General features: G+C 37.9%; 1 protein-coding gene and 1 pseudogene across 1 annotated transcript in view; both read right to left on the bottom strand.

Annotated features, from left to right (window-relative positions):
* Positions 1–17,971, bottom strand: part of ROBO2 (roundabout, axon guidance receptor, homolog 2 (Drosophila)) — an 843,022-nt gene that overhangs the window by 407,636 nt on the left and 417,415 nt on the right. The window lies entirely within an intron of this gene.
* Positions 14,399–14,752, bottom strand: LOC102863919 (annotated as a pseudogene).

A 17,971-nucleotide genomic window follows, 5' to 3' on the forward strand; every position in this document is an offset into this window, starting at 1 on the left:
TTATCCATGGTATGTTCAATATTTTTTCACAGACACAATAATTCAATGGCTCAGCAGAGGATAAAAAAAGTGAAGTAAAACGTTCAATGAAATGGATTGACACAATAGCTAAAACAGAATGCAAGAACAGATATTTGGTTCTGTTAAACATATACAGCTAAACGGACTGTAATTAACAAGAACCAGAGACTAGATAACATACTACATGTTGTAGATAGAAAACATAAAGCACTATTCTTGCTTTAAAGGTGTTACAAATTACCATTAAACACAGATGCACAAATCAACAGGTACAGTAAAGTTCTAGTATATTCCTTAGTCGATCTGTGTAAAAAAGATGGAAATGTGACGTAAAAGAGAGAGTGATAAGGGGAGCTCTGGTGGCCTAGTGGTAAGGAGCTGCAACTACAATCCCAGAGGAGCATGGTTCGAATCCACCAGATGCTCTGCCGGGGAAGGAGGGACAATCTCCTCCTGTACCAGTCAGATCTGATTTGACGGTACACTCACACAAAAATAAGAAAATAAAAATTTTAAAAAAAAGAGTGATAATCTTGATTTGCTCTGAATGCTGTTTGGGAGGAGATAAAATCAGGGAAGTTTCCTCCAGAAAAAAAATAATATAACAATTCTTAGCAGATATTTCTCAGTCATTTAGGTAGAAGCAATCTTATAAGCCAGTGTACAGAATTATAAAAGAGTGCATGAAACTATGATGAAGCCAATTAAAGCATAAGATGAACTTCACAGTCGTAAGAGTGTTGACAGCCTACTTAGACCACTTTACTTTTATCAATATTATCAATCTATTTAGTGTTAAGTACCGTGGAGTTGAAACCTACTCATTGCTGATCCTTCAGCCGCTTTTCAGAGGCCGTAAATCACATAGGAAGATATTGCCCATCCTTCTCCCAAAGAACAGCTGATGAAATTGAACTGTGTGTCTTTGGGATTACAGTGTAGCTTCTTACCTCTAGGCCAGTTATTGTCGTTGTTGTAGTTGTTCTGTACCATCAACTTTGAACTGACCCATAGCTGATCCTCCACCGAGTTTTCACAGGCAGTAATTGCATGGGAGGAGACTGTCCATCATTCTGCACTAGGTCAGTAAGTAAGTCTATATAGATTTTGGTGTCAGACTTAGATTTAAACTATAACTGTCAAAAAGTACCTCTTTTACTTTGAATTAACTTAATTGGGGGGGGGAGGGAAACCCTTATGATGCAATGCCTAAACAAATGACTGCTAAGTGTAAAGATGGTAAACTCAGTATAATCCTTAAAAAGTTGCGCTGCTAAGTCAAAGGCCATACGTCTCTGGGAGTCAGCATTCACCAGTGACCAGCGACTCCACAGGGATGAAGGACAATGTCTTCCTGTGATTGAGTCACAATTTAAAAGGCAATGAGTTTGCGTTTGTGTGGTTACAAGAGAGAAAGGACTGGCAAACTGTCTCTAAGTGATTACAGACAATAAAAAAAATAAAAACAACAAAACCCAAACCAACAAAACCTTTTTGGAGCAGTTCAAATCTGTTATATGCAGTCATATGGAAACAACATTGACTTGGAAAACCTCCACAACCACCACCATCAACTCTTTTTTTGAAATATGTTTTCTCCTCTGAGAGGAAGGATATACATTTACTGATAAAAATATAAGCTGAAATCCTATTGTTTGTTTTTGTTTTTAATTCTGCCTCTACTGTGTCCTACTTTTAGTGCCTTTTAAAACAAGTCACTGACGTGCTCTTTGGCTTAGTTTTATTCAAAGATATTCAAAGAGTTATATATTTCTTAAATAGTGCCTGGCGCAAAAGAAAGTTCTCAGTAAAATTCAGTTCTCAATAAAATTTATGTACATAGTCAAACTAAACACAGTATATACTTTATTAGAGGTGAAAAGTAAGATTCTATGATTTAAAAATGTATGCTATTTCCCTTCTAAATTTATATACATAAGAAAGGACAAGTCTTTTCCATTGTAAAAAACTGTATTTATTAAATTTTCCAAAGCCCTGGTGGGTGGTAAAGACTGTTTAGTTGGTGTCACTACTTAAAAAATGAAACACACAAATCATTTTCCAGTAGAGATATTTTTAAAATTACTACAAGATAAAACTCCAGACTCAGGGCAAAAGAAAATAAAAAGTGTCTCTGAGTTTGGCATCCACCTGATTGTATCTTTCTGATCAGTTCTCAGCAGCTTTGTTTTGCCGCCAAACTGGAGAACTATGGCCATTAGTCACTGATATTAAGTATTGTTTATGTCTACCCTAATGGCAAAGGGTTGGATAAAATACACAAAGGATTAAACTACAAAAATTCCAAGAGGTCTTTTTTGAAATGGATATGTGAACTGAATCAGATATTTGACTCCTATTACAGTAAGTCAATAGCCTGCAGTCACTTTAACAACATGGCACAGTGGGCAGATATATTTACCATGGATTATAGTCTCATATCTTTCCTATGGTCTTGGGGACATTATTGACATGAGTGTAAATATCTGCTAGGTTTGTGTTCCCTAAGTGAAACACAACAAACAAATGGAGGCCTTCTATTGGATGAAATGCATGCTATCTAGCCATTGCACATGATCTAGCTATAGAGCAGATACTCTTGTTCTGATTTAGAAGGATCATTATACTACATTAAGTGAAAATTTTAACAACCAAAAAAAATGTATATTGGTATTTGTATTTTTAAAAAGAGTATAACTTATGTTCTTTATATACATACATTTGTTAGCATATCAGTAAAATATTTAAGAATAATCAAGAAATTATTATATTACTCAAACTCAACTAATTGTTGTCAAATTGGAGCCAACTCATAAACATATAATTTAAGGGGAATCAATTTCTGAAACCACTATATGAACTTAGAATTTCAGGAAACATGATCTTTATTTTAAATACTCTAGACTTAACATGTAAAAATGTAGGATATAGGCATAAGAAAGAAGATTATAAAAGAAAGAAGATTATTTTTAGGAGGTCTTACTTAGATTAAAATATATTTACCAATTAATATTGTAGAAATGACGACACTGGCAAATGAAAGACTACTAGACATCATGAAAGACAAGTCAACGGCTGTTTCTAGCACGTTAGCCACACACCCTGCACTATGTTATTCGGTGCATATTCATTGCTTTGGGGTGAGGGGCTACTGTGTAACGGGAAACGTTTGTAAGAAGGTTATACAATAAGAAAATAAGGAAAATTTAGCAAATAAAAACAAATCTTGGCAAGTGTGGGATCACATACAGCAAACAAACAGCTAGCACTAGGATACAAGGGGAAAGCTTTCTGAGAAAGGGACTTCAGTGGCAAATGGTGAAAAACTCTCTAACTGGAATGTTGTTAATAGTTTGAACACGCCAGCAGCTCCAGAGAAAAATGACCAAATGATCAGCTCCTACAGAGATTACAGCCTAGCAGAGTCCATGGAGCAATTCTGTTCTATCCTGCTGGGTCACTGAGTCCAACTCAACGCCAGTAAGTCTCCCATTCCCACTTTTCATTTCCTTCTAGACAACTAGCCAGAAAGCACAGAGGGGTTTTTTATTTGTTTGTTTCCTTTTCATTAGATTCATGTAAAGATCACACTAAACTAGATACTTGGCACGTCTTCTCTTTTCTGTTAGAAGAAAATTCAAACCTGTGACCCTGGTTGGAAGCTGAGTCTGGCCGTGTCCATCTCTCCTACATAATCCTTTGCCTGTGTTCCTGCCTCCCCTAGGACTTTGGCTTCATTTTAGGTTTTCAGTCACAACTGTTTCCCCACCTTATCTCAGGCCTTCACATAGTATCTCCTCTGCTTTGTTGCACTCTTTCCTTCACGTCAGGAGTGATTCTTTTTCCCTTTAAATAAAATGCACTTAGAATACAATCTATGAACTGCAGATACAAGTTCACCTGGCCAGAGCATTTCCTTCATCCCCATGCCCCACCTTGCTCACTCTATTAGGGTTCAGTCTGAAACTGATAGATCTTGTCAAGGTTCTTCAGTTAAAGCCTTTGTTTCCGCTCCTTCCATTGTCTGGAATCTCTCCACCAGCCATTGCCCTTGTCCCACCACTCTTACTCCAGTCATCACCTCCACTCCCTACTAGTGGGCTGATGTGTGCCTTGAATTTATTCTACCCCAGCAAGGAAGTGGCACATGAGGCAAAGTGAAATCATTTTCCCTCAAACAAACTTTCCCTGTTCCCTCATAAAGAATTAAATTCTTTTTGGTTTAAATCAAGATGACACATTTCATTCTTTTCCACTGCTGTGAAACAAGTTATTGTTTTTATTGTCGTTGATGATTGCCTTCCAGTTGAGGTCAACTCACAGCAACTCTATGAACAAAAGATCTAATGCTTTCCAGAGTTATCGTTGTTTCTCTCTAAGTTCATAAAGTTTCCAGAGGCATATGGTTTAGGAAGTGGATGATGCCACTCCTGCTTCCAAACCTGTTTTACATTTGCATATTATTTTAACAATCAAATTGATCTTACTTGTGAGATTTTAACTTTAATGCATGAGAAATTTGAGCCTCCACACCTTGTTGTTAGTTGCCAGCAGGTAGATTCTGACTTTTTGTGATCCCTTGTGCAAACAAATGTTATTATACAGTAGTTACAATAATAGCTGTTTTAAGCACTTTCTTTGTAATGCCTGCATTTCTTTTCTTTAATGATAGTTATTAGAAGATCTGCTACCAGTGGCATTATGGAAATGTGAGTAAAAGAATATACCCTGGGATGCCAGAGAGTTTTAGAATCCTCAACACTTTCTTCCCATAAAGATTTATAGCCTTAGAAATCTGAGGGAAGGTCACAATGTTTCAGAATTGACTGAACAACAACAGTGTGTGGTTTCAGCCAAAGACTTTGCTTGTCTGAACTGGCTTCTCATGCCAGCCACTTCTTATACAACATGCCTCTGGAAACTCTGTGAACTGCGATAAACTTCCATAGTTGTGGAGGGGCTTTAGGCCTTCTGTTCATAGGGTTGCTATGAATCGTGCTGGACTCAAAGGCAATCACCAACATTTTTTTTGCTAGAAATCCATTGTTATTATCATGACCTAGCTCATGGTGACCCCATCCTTGTATGACAGGATCAGACTATTTGGGGAGTAGATTATTAGGCCTTTCATTCTGGAGCATGAGTGGCCTAGTGGGTAGAGGGGTGTGTTGCCAACCTAAAAGTGATGATCCTCTAGTGTTTCAAATCTACCAATGGCTTTTAGGGGGAAAGATGTACAATCAAGTAGATTTATATTGTTGTTATTATATATCATCAAATCACAACTGACCCATAGCTGACCCTCTAGCAGGTTTTCAGAGGCAATAAGTCGAACGAGGGGAGATTGCTCACCTTTCTCCTACAGAGCAGCTGGTGGATTCTAACTGCATGCCTTTGAGTTGGCAGTACAATTCCTTACCACTAAACCACTTGATTTATAGTTTCCAAAGACCCACTGGACGGTCATTTATAAGTCAGTTCTGACCAAATAGCAATGACTTTGAGTTTTGTTTTGCATTAGGCTTTTCTTTTTCTTTCTGGAACTTCTTAGTCTGTTCTGGATTATATCAACAATGTAACTTTCCACTGCCAGATGTGCAGTGGTTATCTGCATTTAAGGTCAACTTATAAAGGGAAATATAAGGTTAACTCAGCTAATATATCAGTAACTGGACAACAAAGTATATTCTAAACCTGTAACAGCAACATAAAGCAACAAATCCATCTAAGAATCAGGTCACATAAAAAATAAACTCAAAAAGACTGTAAGGAGGCATACTCTTTTTTATTATTAAATTTTCTTAGTTTTAATGAACATTTACAGGGATTTTGGGTTTTCATTCCTTCATTGCTGCACCATTCTCTCTACACTCCTCCCCAGTTTGTTCTTCTTCCCCGCCATCCGAAGTTGCAAATAGAGATACCATTTGACCCAGCAATTCCACTACTGGGAATATACCCTGAAGAGACCATAGCTGACATCCAAGCAGATATATGCACACCCATGTTTATTGCAGCCTTGTTCACAATAGCAAGGAGTTGGAAACAACCTAAGTGCCCATCAACAAATGAATGGCTAGAGAAGCTGTGGTATATTCGCACAATGGAATACTATGCTGCATTAAAAAATAAGGAACTCATGCAATATTATTCAAAATGGTTGACTCTGGAGAACATTATGTTGAGTGAAATATCCCGGTCACAAAAGGACAAATATTACATGATGCCACTGTTGTAGAACGGGACTAACCTCGGGGTTGGGGAGAGACTGAGTAAGATGGGTTCAATAATGTATACTGCACTGAAACAGAGGAGGGAGAAAACTGTTTAAAAGAGATATGTGACTAGGTATTTCTGTCATCACAGGAGTCTAGAGCGATGGCTACATAGTGGAGGGGACCTGGGGGAGGGTTTGTAAAACAATGAAAGAATCTTTTCTTTTACTTTTCCATAATTTTTGACTCATGTACTTATAACTTGTTAGTTAAATTTGTGTCTTCTAGGTTGCAACACCCCCATGATACACCTTCAAGGATATGAACATGTACGGCCAAGCACAATCAATAAGAGTGCATCTAAATTCCAAAATCAATCTCCATAATAGTCTATGTGTTTCCTACTGCCAAAGGGGCCCTTTAGAGTAGTGAGAGAAGATCTTCACCCTGAAACCCACAGCGTCCCTTTTCAGCAGGAAGTAGCTAAGAGAATACGCCGTCCCCTTTTCCTTATGAATCAGAGTGAAGTCTCTCTCAGGGAGGAGTGATAGGGAATGGCAAAGGACACACCGACAAAGGAGATTAATCAGAAGTGACTTTGACAAGCACTGTGGCAATAGGAGGCATACTCTTAAAATATGTTGTTGTTGTTATGTGTCATTGGATATGACTGGTTGTGATCCCATGAACAACAGATCTGAACCTTGTCCTATCCTGTGCCATCCTTATCGTCTCTGACATATATGATACCTGAAAGCAGGCTTTGCAAATGTTGTACATTTGCTGATCTCCTGGTACCAAGGGTGTTGATTTTGGATCCAAGTAAAATTAAATTGTTGCCAATTTCAAACTCTTCTCCATCTATCATAATGCTTCTTCATGGTCAGGATATCTATCTTCTTGATGAGATGTAATTCATATTGCAGGCTGTAGTTGTTTTATTTTCTGCAGCGAGCACCCCACGTCCTCTTCACATTCAGCAGCCAAGGTTATACCATCTGCAGAAGGCAGGTTGTTGAAAAGTATTCCTCCAATCTTAATCCTACATTTTTCTTCATAAATTCCCACTTCTCAAATGATCTTCTCAGCATATAGATTGAATAGCTATGGAGAAATGACACCTTTCGTGACTTTTATGAAATGTTCCCTTGCTCTGTTCAGATAACTGCTTCTTGGTCTTGATATACATTCTGTGTAAGCATAACTAAGTTTTCTGGAATTCCAATTTTTCTCAATGTTAGCCACAGCAGTTGGATTCATCTCCAATACACTTTACGGGTAGTCAGCCGATGCCAATGGAGGTGTGTGTACTACATGATAGCAAACAGGTTTCAGTAGGTCTTACAGACTCCAGCACATCAGATAGAAAGGCCTGAAAAGCTACTTTCCAAAATCACTGAAAGCCCTATAGAGCACAACAGGTAAATTGAAAGCCAATCATGAGGCTGAGGAAGGACTAGATAGATACCCAGTTCCATTTCATTTATTTTCATCATGAGTTGGAAACAAACAACAATCTAAACAATGTTTTAAGTCATGGTGTTTTCAACTGAATGCAGATCTTTGAAGCTTCCAAAAACTCAACAATTTCAAATTAGTATCATTGCCTTCACATTAATCCTTAACAGGAACTTACTTTGTAATAGAAATCTGTTTCCTAATACAACAGTCAGTTGATTCCTTTTCTTCACTGAACTTTTTCTAGTCACGCTAAATAATTCGTTCATTCTTGACTCAAAACCAGATTTTAAGCTTATTAAATATTTTTAAACATTTAAGAAATACTTAACAGAAGGCACAATATTGAAAATGTTGCTCAGATTCTATTTTACTTTAGTCAAACTTTACCTTCTTTGGTGTTAAGGCTGGTACAAAATCACTCCTTTAAGGGAAGGAAGAAAATTCCTAGGGCATGGAGCAGCACAGGGTGGGTGACTCTACTCCTTCCTTTGGATAAACTCATACTGTGAATTTTCTCCCTGTAGCAAGGGCTGCCAGCCATAATTACTCTGATACGTACACTCAAAATACACATTCTTCCAAGCCCCCCTTTTCATCAGGAGAGAGCCCTTCTGGAGACAAGGAATTCATTTGTCATGACACTCGCTAAACTTGCTTTCAATTTTTCTATTAACACTATTCCTTTGAAGACTGTAATTTCTTTAGATACTAAAAAACTCATGGATGATGGAGATAAAAATTATTAATCAATGAGAGATGGTCAAAGCTTTTTACATATTTGTAAAAGGAAAGCTATGAGACTATATTTGCAAACATGTGTGTGTGTGTGTGTGTGTGTGTGTGTGTGTGTGTCACTCTGGTGGCCTTCTGGTAAACAGCTCCATTTCAATCCCAAAGACACATAATTCAAATCCACGAGATGCTCAGTGGGAGAAGAATGGGCAATCTCCTCCCATATGATTAACTGACTCCGAAGAACCAATGGAGGTTGAGCTTTGGGTGGGTTCTGTCTCTATGATAAACAGGAATGGGCATATTTATAAGAAGACACATGATTAAATACTCATGCTAACTAAAAGGTCAGTGGTTTGAATCCAGCAACAAACATCTCCACAGAGAAGGACACAGCAATTTACTTCCTTAAAGATTTACTGTTCTTTAAACCCTATGGGGAAGTTCTGCTCTGTCCTGTAGGATCCTTTCAGTGGAGGTTGACTCTATAACAATGCTTTTTTAATGGGTATTTTAGTGAGCAAGGAAAGGCTAAAAGGATCTTCATTTGTTTTAAGACGGAACAGGCAGTGGAAAAATTATTAAATTAGGCGTTATAGTCCCTGATCATCTTTCCTCTAATACTATCTGCTCTTTCTAAAAAGAAAAGGAACAATTTATAAAATAATGAAATTTCTAAAGAAAGTAAAAAGAAAAGGAACAATTTATAAAACAATGAAATTTCTAAAGAAAGTAAAATGTGGTGACAAATGAAATAAGTCAGCTTTTTTGTTTGCATCAATTATAATCTTGTTATAATAAATCATCTTTAATTTCAGCATAAGTGGCTGAAGTAAATAGAAAATATAACCACCTCTACTTCAGCTAATCCAAAAATTTTAAACATTAAAATAGAAAATACATGCAATGAATAAATAAAAATCCAACTTTTCTGTAAACTTTCATTAACATCAATATTGAAACAAAAATTTTATTAAAAAAAAGAAAATGTCACCAAAAAAATCCCACATAAAAGTTTAAATAGTTACATGTACACTTCTTGAACTGTCAACTTTCAAAAATACCATTAATAATAAATAAAGAAGTAGGTATTATTCATGAGGAGAGAAACCTGGCTTAGAACTATCAAAATAAAACTTTAATCCCTGCCAATCATCGTACTTTAAGAGGGAAGAACTGTGCTTAATGCAAATCCAATGATAACAACTTTCATCCAGGACAAAAGTAACCAGGAAAACCTCCCTCTAAGGATATGCTGGTTCTCTCCACTGAGAGATATTCCACTAGTCCATTCAAACGCAAAACAATTTTATTTTATTTCACTTTCTGTGCAAGAATAATAGACTCTCTTCTTTTGAAAAATCAGAAAAATTCCTTCTTGTATAGTTTTGAGTAACTGTATTCTATCAGTTCACTATTAACAGGTGCATTGTATGCACAAAGACAAGATTACCTGTGGTGCAAAGGATTTAAAAATGTAATCTTACATGGCTTCGCTACTTCTTATTCTCCACTATTATCTATAAATACAGTAACACAGCAAAAATGTAATGTTCCAGAATACGTAACTGGATGAAAATGAAATATAATTTGTAAGTTTCACTCAAAAATAGTATCTTTAATATTTCAGAAACATACACATTAAAATACAAAAAAAGTAAAGAAATGTTAGTAACTTAGAATGGTGGCAATTATAAACTTTTGTGTTTCTTTTTGTTGATAGCTTCTTTCTAGTCTTTAGGGAAGCCCTGTTGTCACCGAGCCTTGTCCTGTTAACCAAGAGGCTGTATCATTTCTAGTAGGGTCAAATGTAGCAACTTCTCTGCAGGATAAAAATGGGCAGTCCTCTCTTGTTAGGACAAAAATTGGATGGAGTGTCTCTAGGAGTCAGACCTGACCTGAGAGTAGTGAATCATAAAGGAAATAGCTCTGCGTAAATCAGATATATTTTAATAATACACCCATCTCTTTCCCCCCTCTTTTCCTTCCCTGATCCCATGCATTCCTGGCTTTCTAATTTCATCCTCTCCCTCTCGCTTTTTTTTTCAGTATAGTTTGCATTGTCTAAATTCTTTATAACTCTGGATATGCTTAAAAGGGTAATGCACAGTTAAAAGAGTCCAGGATTAAAAGTCTGCAATTCAGAAAAAGATGCAGTGTTTCAGTTATATGCCAAAATAATATTTTCTATTAAAACTGACCAGAAAATCTTAATCATCTGTAAGCAGCAGCTCTTATAAGCATCTCCCTCCTACTTTCTTGGCACCTTGGCTGTTTTGTATTAATCAACATAAATTTGCTTGACAAATGCTCTTTGGAGGCAAAGATGGCAAAGCATTGTATTTCATACTTTGGATATGTAGCTAGGTGAGGCTATTCCTTGGAAAGGGTCATCATGCTTGGAAAGATAGAGGGTTGATCAATGAGAGGAAATCTCCCCCAAAAGATAGATTGATATGGTGATTTAAGCAATGGGTTTAGTATACCAGGATAGACCAGGGTTGAAGTCAGCTGGTCATCAGGTCTCTCTGAGTCATATTTTACACAATGGCACCTAGCAACCACAACAAGAAGTGATGGTGTAAACGGAATCATGATAAGGCGTGAGTACTTCTGAAAAAAGTTGTAGAAAAGACAAAGTCACTGAAGCAGGTATATAATCATTCAATAATCACATTACATTATGATTTATAACAAATGTGAACAGCTAAGTGCTGTGCTAACCCAAAGGCTGCCTCTCCAGCTGGGTCAAATCTACAAAACTGCTCCTTGGGAGAACGCTGAGCAGTTGGCTTCTCTTACAGTTGTCAGCTTTAGAAATCTGATGGAGGGTGGCTGACAAGGTAAAAGGGCTCCACATCAGTTCCTTTCATTGTCAATCAATAACTTTCTCATGGGTAAGATAATACCTTGTGAAACCACCAAGTCTGATACTTTCAACACAAGAACATCTGTCATAGCAATTAAATGAATTTGGATTTGGAAGTCTTAATTCTCACTTGTGCGTTCTCAATATCAATACTGAGGTAGCACTGGAAAGAAGTTAATGATGGCAACCCAAAATGCAGGTATTTAGAATCCACAAGCTGCTCCCTGGGAGAAAGATGGGCAGTCTCCTCCCCTGTGATTTTCAACCCTGAAAGCCCACTGGAGGAGGGTCAGCTACAAGACGGTTTCAATGTAACAACAGTAACATTATCAATACTGATGTGAACATAAAATAAACCAAGTAAATCATTGTGTCTATTTTTTTTTAACTTTCCTTGTCATTGCTTGCTTTCTTTTTATACTCACTCCCACAACTCAGCTTCAACTCACTGAGAACCACACCACAACTCCAAATACCATGGACTTTTCTGAACCCTCCTCAATCACTTCCCCAGGCTGCCTAAGGCTATGAGTCACAATCTTTTTCTGCCAAAGTCCAGATGGTAAACATTTTAGAATGTTCAGGTAACTTGTCTCTCTTTTGTAGTGTGAAAGCCAGAAATAAATGAATGGCCTTATGTTCCAATAAGTATTTTTTTTTCTGGACATTGAAGTTTGAATACCATCTCATTTTCTTGTGCCAGGCATATTATTTTTCTTTTGATTTTCATTCAGCCATTCAAAATTTTAAAACATTTCTTAGCTTGCAGACCACAGAAAAAAATCACAGTAGGCAGGTGTGGCATACAGCCAGGCCTGCTGATTCCTGATCTAAGATAGATTTCTAAAGTAGCCTATGCTGCATGCTATTGTTGCTGTTAGGTACCATCGAGTCCAGTAGGAATCTTACTACCCTATGAACAACAGATCTGAATCCTGCCCAATCCTGTGCCATTCTTGCCTTGTATGAGCCCACTGGAAAATTGACTACAAAAGGTAGGAAGATGCAGAGAGACAAAGGAAGAAGGAGATAACAAAAATTAGAGCACCAGAAATTGCATGATAAGGGAAGGACTGCCATCTCTTCCCTTTGACTACAATAAAAAACGGAGGAAGGAAGCAAAGACTTCAACACAGAAAGTTCATTTTCACCTATTTCATCACAGTACTTTGAGGTGGTGAGACTCATTCACACTACTAAAGAGATTCAGATGTATAAAATAGAACTAATTTTTTTCTAAATGATATAGTAAGATATACTGCTCCTATAGACAAAACCTAAAAACCTATCTATAGACAACAAAGCATATATCTAAATCTATAACTAATTCATAATTTGCTTATTAATTCCAGGATAAGGAACAACAATTTTAAATTTTGGTTCTTCTTTTTCTGCCCTCTTTCCATATCAACACCCTTCTGTAATGACAACACAATAGTTAAATCAACACGCATCAACATACGTATAAGAGCTTTACAGCTTTCTGAGAAATATGGTCCTAAAAATCTGGTTAACTCTAGTAAAATCATTGGAAAAATTGAATCACTTGCCAATTTCCTCATATTATGGCTAATGGCCTCAGAAAGTGGATGGAGGGTGAATATGAAGAGAAAGCAATTTGATGAAAGTGAGGTTCCTTTTTATTTGGTTTTTAGTTGAATCAGCGATATAATTAAACTGAAAGTTTATAATTCATAGTCATAATAATCTTTCATTGAGTTTCCAAGGGTGTACATCTTTATGAGAGGAGATTGCCCATCTGTCTCCCAAGGAGTGACAGGTGGATTCAAAACTTTTGGTTAGCAGTCCACCACTTTACAAGCTCTGCCCTTAGAGCTACTTAATTGCAATCTGTCTGCTTTTTATCTGCAAAGAACTCACTGCTGTCTTTAGGAAAATAACAGAAGAGGGTCTATAATTTTGTGCCATACTCTCACTCCTTTCTGGAGTATGTATCCTGATTCTGATCACAGCTCAGTGACTGAGCTTGGGGGAGCATCCTCTCTTGGGATATCATTGAGAAAATAAGCTATAGATTCTGGAAGCAAGGTGAAGCAATGAGTCACTTAAGGCCATTCAATTTCAGGGCACTAAATGGTATCTGCAAGACTCTGACAGTAAGTGAGTCATTCAGCTGTGTGTCCTGGGTCCCTCCCTCTGAAGAAGGGGCTGACTCACACACTATCCAAGTGCAAGGTTAATATACCAATGACCCAGAGTGTGAACACCTCTTTCCAATTGTTTCCATTTCTGCACCTACTTCTTGGCTTTACAGTAATCATATTCAAATAACAACAAAAAAAACACACAAAACTACACTACTTAGACAATGCTTCCAGTGTAAACACTGATGCTTATATCTTTAATGAGTGGATATGTTTATGCTACTTACATGAGCTAAACAATAATACAGTTAATATGTATGAAATTTGTAAACTGAGTCATAACTCCTCTGAAAGACAAAATTGCTATCATTTTATGACTACCAAATACAGTTGTTTGATTAACAAACTGGTGTATATAAAATTATGAGTACTCCCCTAAAATAGATTATACTAAGTATATGTTGTTGTTGTTAAGTGCCATCTAGTCACAGGTGACTCATAGCGACCCTATGAAGGAGAGTCCTCGACGCTTGGGTTCCTTTTTTCCTCTTTCCAGGTTTATAGGGTTTCCAGAGGCAAGCTATTACAGAAGTGGATGCCACTCCTCCTTACTAAGTATATATATTCATTATTATTAGGTGTTCTGGAGTTGGCTCTGATTCATAGTTACAGTGTGTACAATGGAGCAAAATACTGTCTGATCCTTTGCTCATCTCACAATCTCTGTTGTTCCTCAGTTAATTGCTGCAATCACTTTGTCAATCCATCTTCTTGGGGGTCATTTTTATGATAGTTGAGGTCTCTCTCCAGGGACTGCCCCTCCTGAAAACATGCTCCAAATAAGGCACACACAGTTTCACCATTCTCATTTCTTCCTTTTTTTTTTTTTAAGTAGAAAAAACCCACACAGGGACTTTATTATTCCCAGTACTGGACAGGTTTTCCGGGGCGGCAGGAGGCCGCTGTGGGACAGGGCTGTAGAGACGGGGATGGCCCTACTTGCTGGCGATGAGGGGGTTCCTGAGGACCACGATGACCGAATCCCCACGCAGGAACATCTTAGAGGTGTAGTGGTCCTTGTTGGTGGGTCTGGACTTCTTCTTGCCCTTGTCACTCTTGGGGACCTCGGTCCACATCTCCTTCACGTTCTCCAGCACCATGTTGCAGTGCCTGTCGAAGGCCTTCATGCGGCCCAAGAGCTTCTTGTTACGACAGTTGATGAGCACTTGCGTGTTGTTCTTGACGGACTGCGTGAGCACAGAGAGCGGGCCTGTGTTAAACTCCTCCTCCTCTCGCTTCTGCAGCTCCTCCGGGGTCATCTCACTCTTGGGCTTGTTGACGAGGCTCATGGTGCTGGCTGCGGTCTCGAATTGCTCCCGTTCCCTCCGCATTGCTTCTTCCTCTCCCATTCTCATTTCTAAAGAGCATTCTGGCTGCCCTTCTTCCTAGAAATGGAATTTTCCCCCACTTCTAAGTTTGTTCACTTAGCAATTCAAAAGATCCAATATTCTTTTCCAACTCTACCAGTGAATATTGTTAAATATAAGCTGATGAGTGAACATAGACTTTCCATTGACCATTATATGTCTTATGCTGTATTAAATGATAGCTTTAAGAAGGAATAATATTAATTTTTCAAGCATAAGTAGAAAAAAAATACATTTGTAATTACTATGAAAGATGATGAGCACAATATTGATATAAAGTATGAACACACATATATGCACTGAAATATGCAAAGGCACAGAGGAAAGTAAGTTTGTAGATATTATTGAGTACCTATTAGCTACTATTTTGATTTAATAGTTGTTTTTAAAAAACAATGCATAACCATGAGTATATGAGTACAATGGAGAATGTGTGGAGAGAGAAATCAGCTCATGGTCTAAAACCCTTCTAGAATTCAGTAAGCTATCAAAGGCTTCAGAAAACAGATTCAATGCTCAAATTCCTAAGATATTTTTTGTGTTGCTAAAAAAAAACTTGTGCCTCTATGGCTTTCTGAATCCACTAAAAGCTGGAGGGAAGATAATCTCAGTCTCAATGGGCAACCACTTCCCATGCAATTCACAGCCTCTGAAATCCCACAGGAGGGTTATGAGTGGATTGTGACTTGAAGGCAAAGAGAGTCTGAGTCAACTGTCCAAACCTCACCATCTAAAGAAAACAGCGTTCATCTCTAGAAACATGTTAAGTGTATGTGTGACATATACACATGAACACATGTTTGAAAAGACATTTCATAGATGCTTTTATAAAGAGTTGTGCTGTCAAGCCTAAGGCATGTGGTTGGATGCACCAGCTGCTCCATAAGAAGGGAAATCTCCTCCTATGCAATTTGCAGCATCTGCTGGAAAGTCAGCTATGAGTCAGTTCCAACTTGATGGCACACAACAAAAAAGAACTGGGGTATTTATTATGATTCAGTTTTAAAAATGACAAAGAATAAAATGCACTCAAGCCTACAAAGGATTGTGAAAAGCTGAGGAGGAGGGGCAGATCCTCAGCACAGCTGTGTGTGGGGTGGAGAAGCAAGTCTGCAGCAACATCACTGCCATGCAGAACCTAGTGATTTGTATTGAGATTACGCTCTCTCGTGACCCCAAGTAAAGGAGTTCCTCTACTGGAAACAAAACAAAACAAAACAAATCAAAAAAACAAAAACACCCTTAATAATATAAATTTACTATGGTTGAAAATGTAAGTAGAAAATGAATATGCCAGAGAATTAGAAACTATACCCTTTTAAAACTTACTCCCTAAGTATGCTTCATAGACAAACACTTGATACAAGTGTCATGGATGCTTTAGGAAAATATTTCCATAAAGAGGAAACTCAGACAAAAAAAGGCACTAAAGACAACATGTACAACTCACAGACTGCACTTCTTTCCTGTAATTTAGCAGTTTAATATTCTTAGATGAAGAAGAATTAAGTCTCCATAAAAACCAAAGTATCTTTCACCAACTCATTTTCCATTTCCACTAACAGCTTTTATTAGTTCCTTTAGCCCACTAGTTAAATATTCGCATAAAATACTCGAAATGCTTGCACTAGAAGTGTCAGACACTGGTAAATCTTAGCAAAGAGTTAATATAAAGGGAGAATTCCTTTGAGAGGATAAACAGAATAAAGTTCTGGAAGCTGGATGTAATATTTCAACCACAGAGTTTATTACACACAGTTTTGCTGCTAAGTATAGCATGTCCCACGAAACCACAGAAAATTACTATTGCCTGTTTTCAAAGGTTGAGACTCTTCATCTTTTCCTGTAATTCCAGAGTAAGATGAAGAAAATCACTCCTGGCATCTTCACAACCCCTTTAATTTTTGATGTTGAAGGCCTCTTCTTTTTATTACTCATCTAAGAAACTATCAAGAGCTCCGTTATTAAGTTCACTGAGGTATTATCATTTCCAAAATGGGAGCTGCACCTCAGAGTGCACACCAGAAACCAACCAGTACTTATTGATGGGAGATGGCAAAAGGGACACTTGAAGGGCAGTTGCAAACTAAGGATAATCACACAAACTACAAATAAAAAGGAATTAGCCAGCCATCTCCTTAGAAAACAGACACTGGCAACTGACTACCCCTTTCAGTGTGGTGGCTCTCTGGGTAGGGCGCTGAGCTGCTAATTCAAAGCAGATGCATCTCTGTCGATTCAAAGCCACCAGTGGCTCCTTGGCAGAAACATGGGCAGTCTCTTGCCATTTGATTTACAATCTCTGAAAACCTACTTGAGGGTCAGCTATGAGTTGCTTCCAACTTGACGGCAATGAGTTTGAGATTCTTTAAAATTTATCGCCATTTCAGTAAGAGTCGTGCAGTTTCTTTCGAGCAGTTCAAGGCTACCAGCTGCTCCACGGGACAAAGATGGGCAATCTCCTCCCGCATCATTAACTGCCTCTGAAAATCTGCTGGTCAGCTATGGGTGGGTTCCGACTCTATGGTACAAAACAACAACAACAACATATATTAGTATCTTTGAGTTGTGGTGTTGGTGATGAGTATAGAACAACACATCTCAGTCTCACAAATGAATAAGCTAATCTGTCTTGGAGGAAGCATATTAGAGGCATTGTTGGGAAAACGGTCTCACACTCTTTGGGCATACAGCCAGAATGTGTCAGTTCTTAGAAAAAGGCCTCGAGATTAGAAACTTTGAGGGTCAGAGAAAGGCAGAAAGACACTCAAGGAGATAGACTGACAAAGTTACAGGAATTATGGATGTGAGCTCTGATGAGGATTGCAGAAGAGAGGGCAAAGTTCCAGTCTGTCATCCATGGGATCACTATAAGTCCTGGTCAGCTTACAACAGATAACAAAAAAACAACATAGTCACACAGAATATGGCCACACAGTCCATTGGTAGTTTTGATCTCTGAGGTGTGCTTTGTCTCTGAGAATAAGCAGGGGACAGGAGGATCATGATGGAGAAGTTGCCAGTTGGTACAGCATCAAGGTGAAGAAAGAACCCTGAGCAAAAATCACTACAGCAGAGAAGCTGTGGTATATTCGCACAATGGAATACTATGCTGCATTGAAAAACAAGGAACTCATGCAA

This window comes from Elephantulus edwardii, unplaced genomic scaffold (assembly GCF_000299155.1).
Source record: "Elephantulus edwardii isolate Elephantulus edwardi_28Jun2011 unplaced genomic scaffold, EleEdw1.0 scaffold00081, whole genome shotgun sequence".
NCBI lineage: Eukaryota > Metazoa > Chordata > Mammalia > Macroscelidea > Macroscelididae > Elephantulus > Elephantulus edwardii.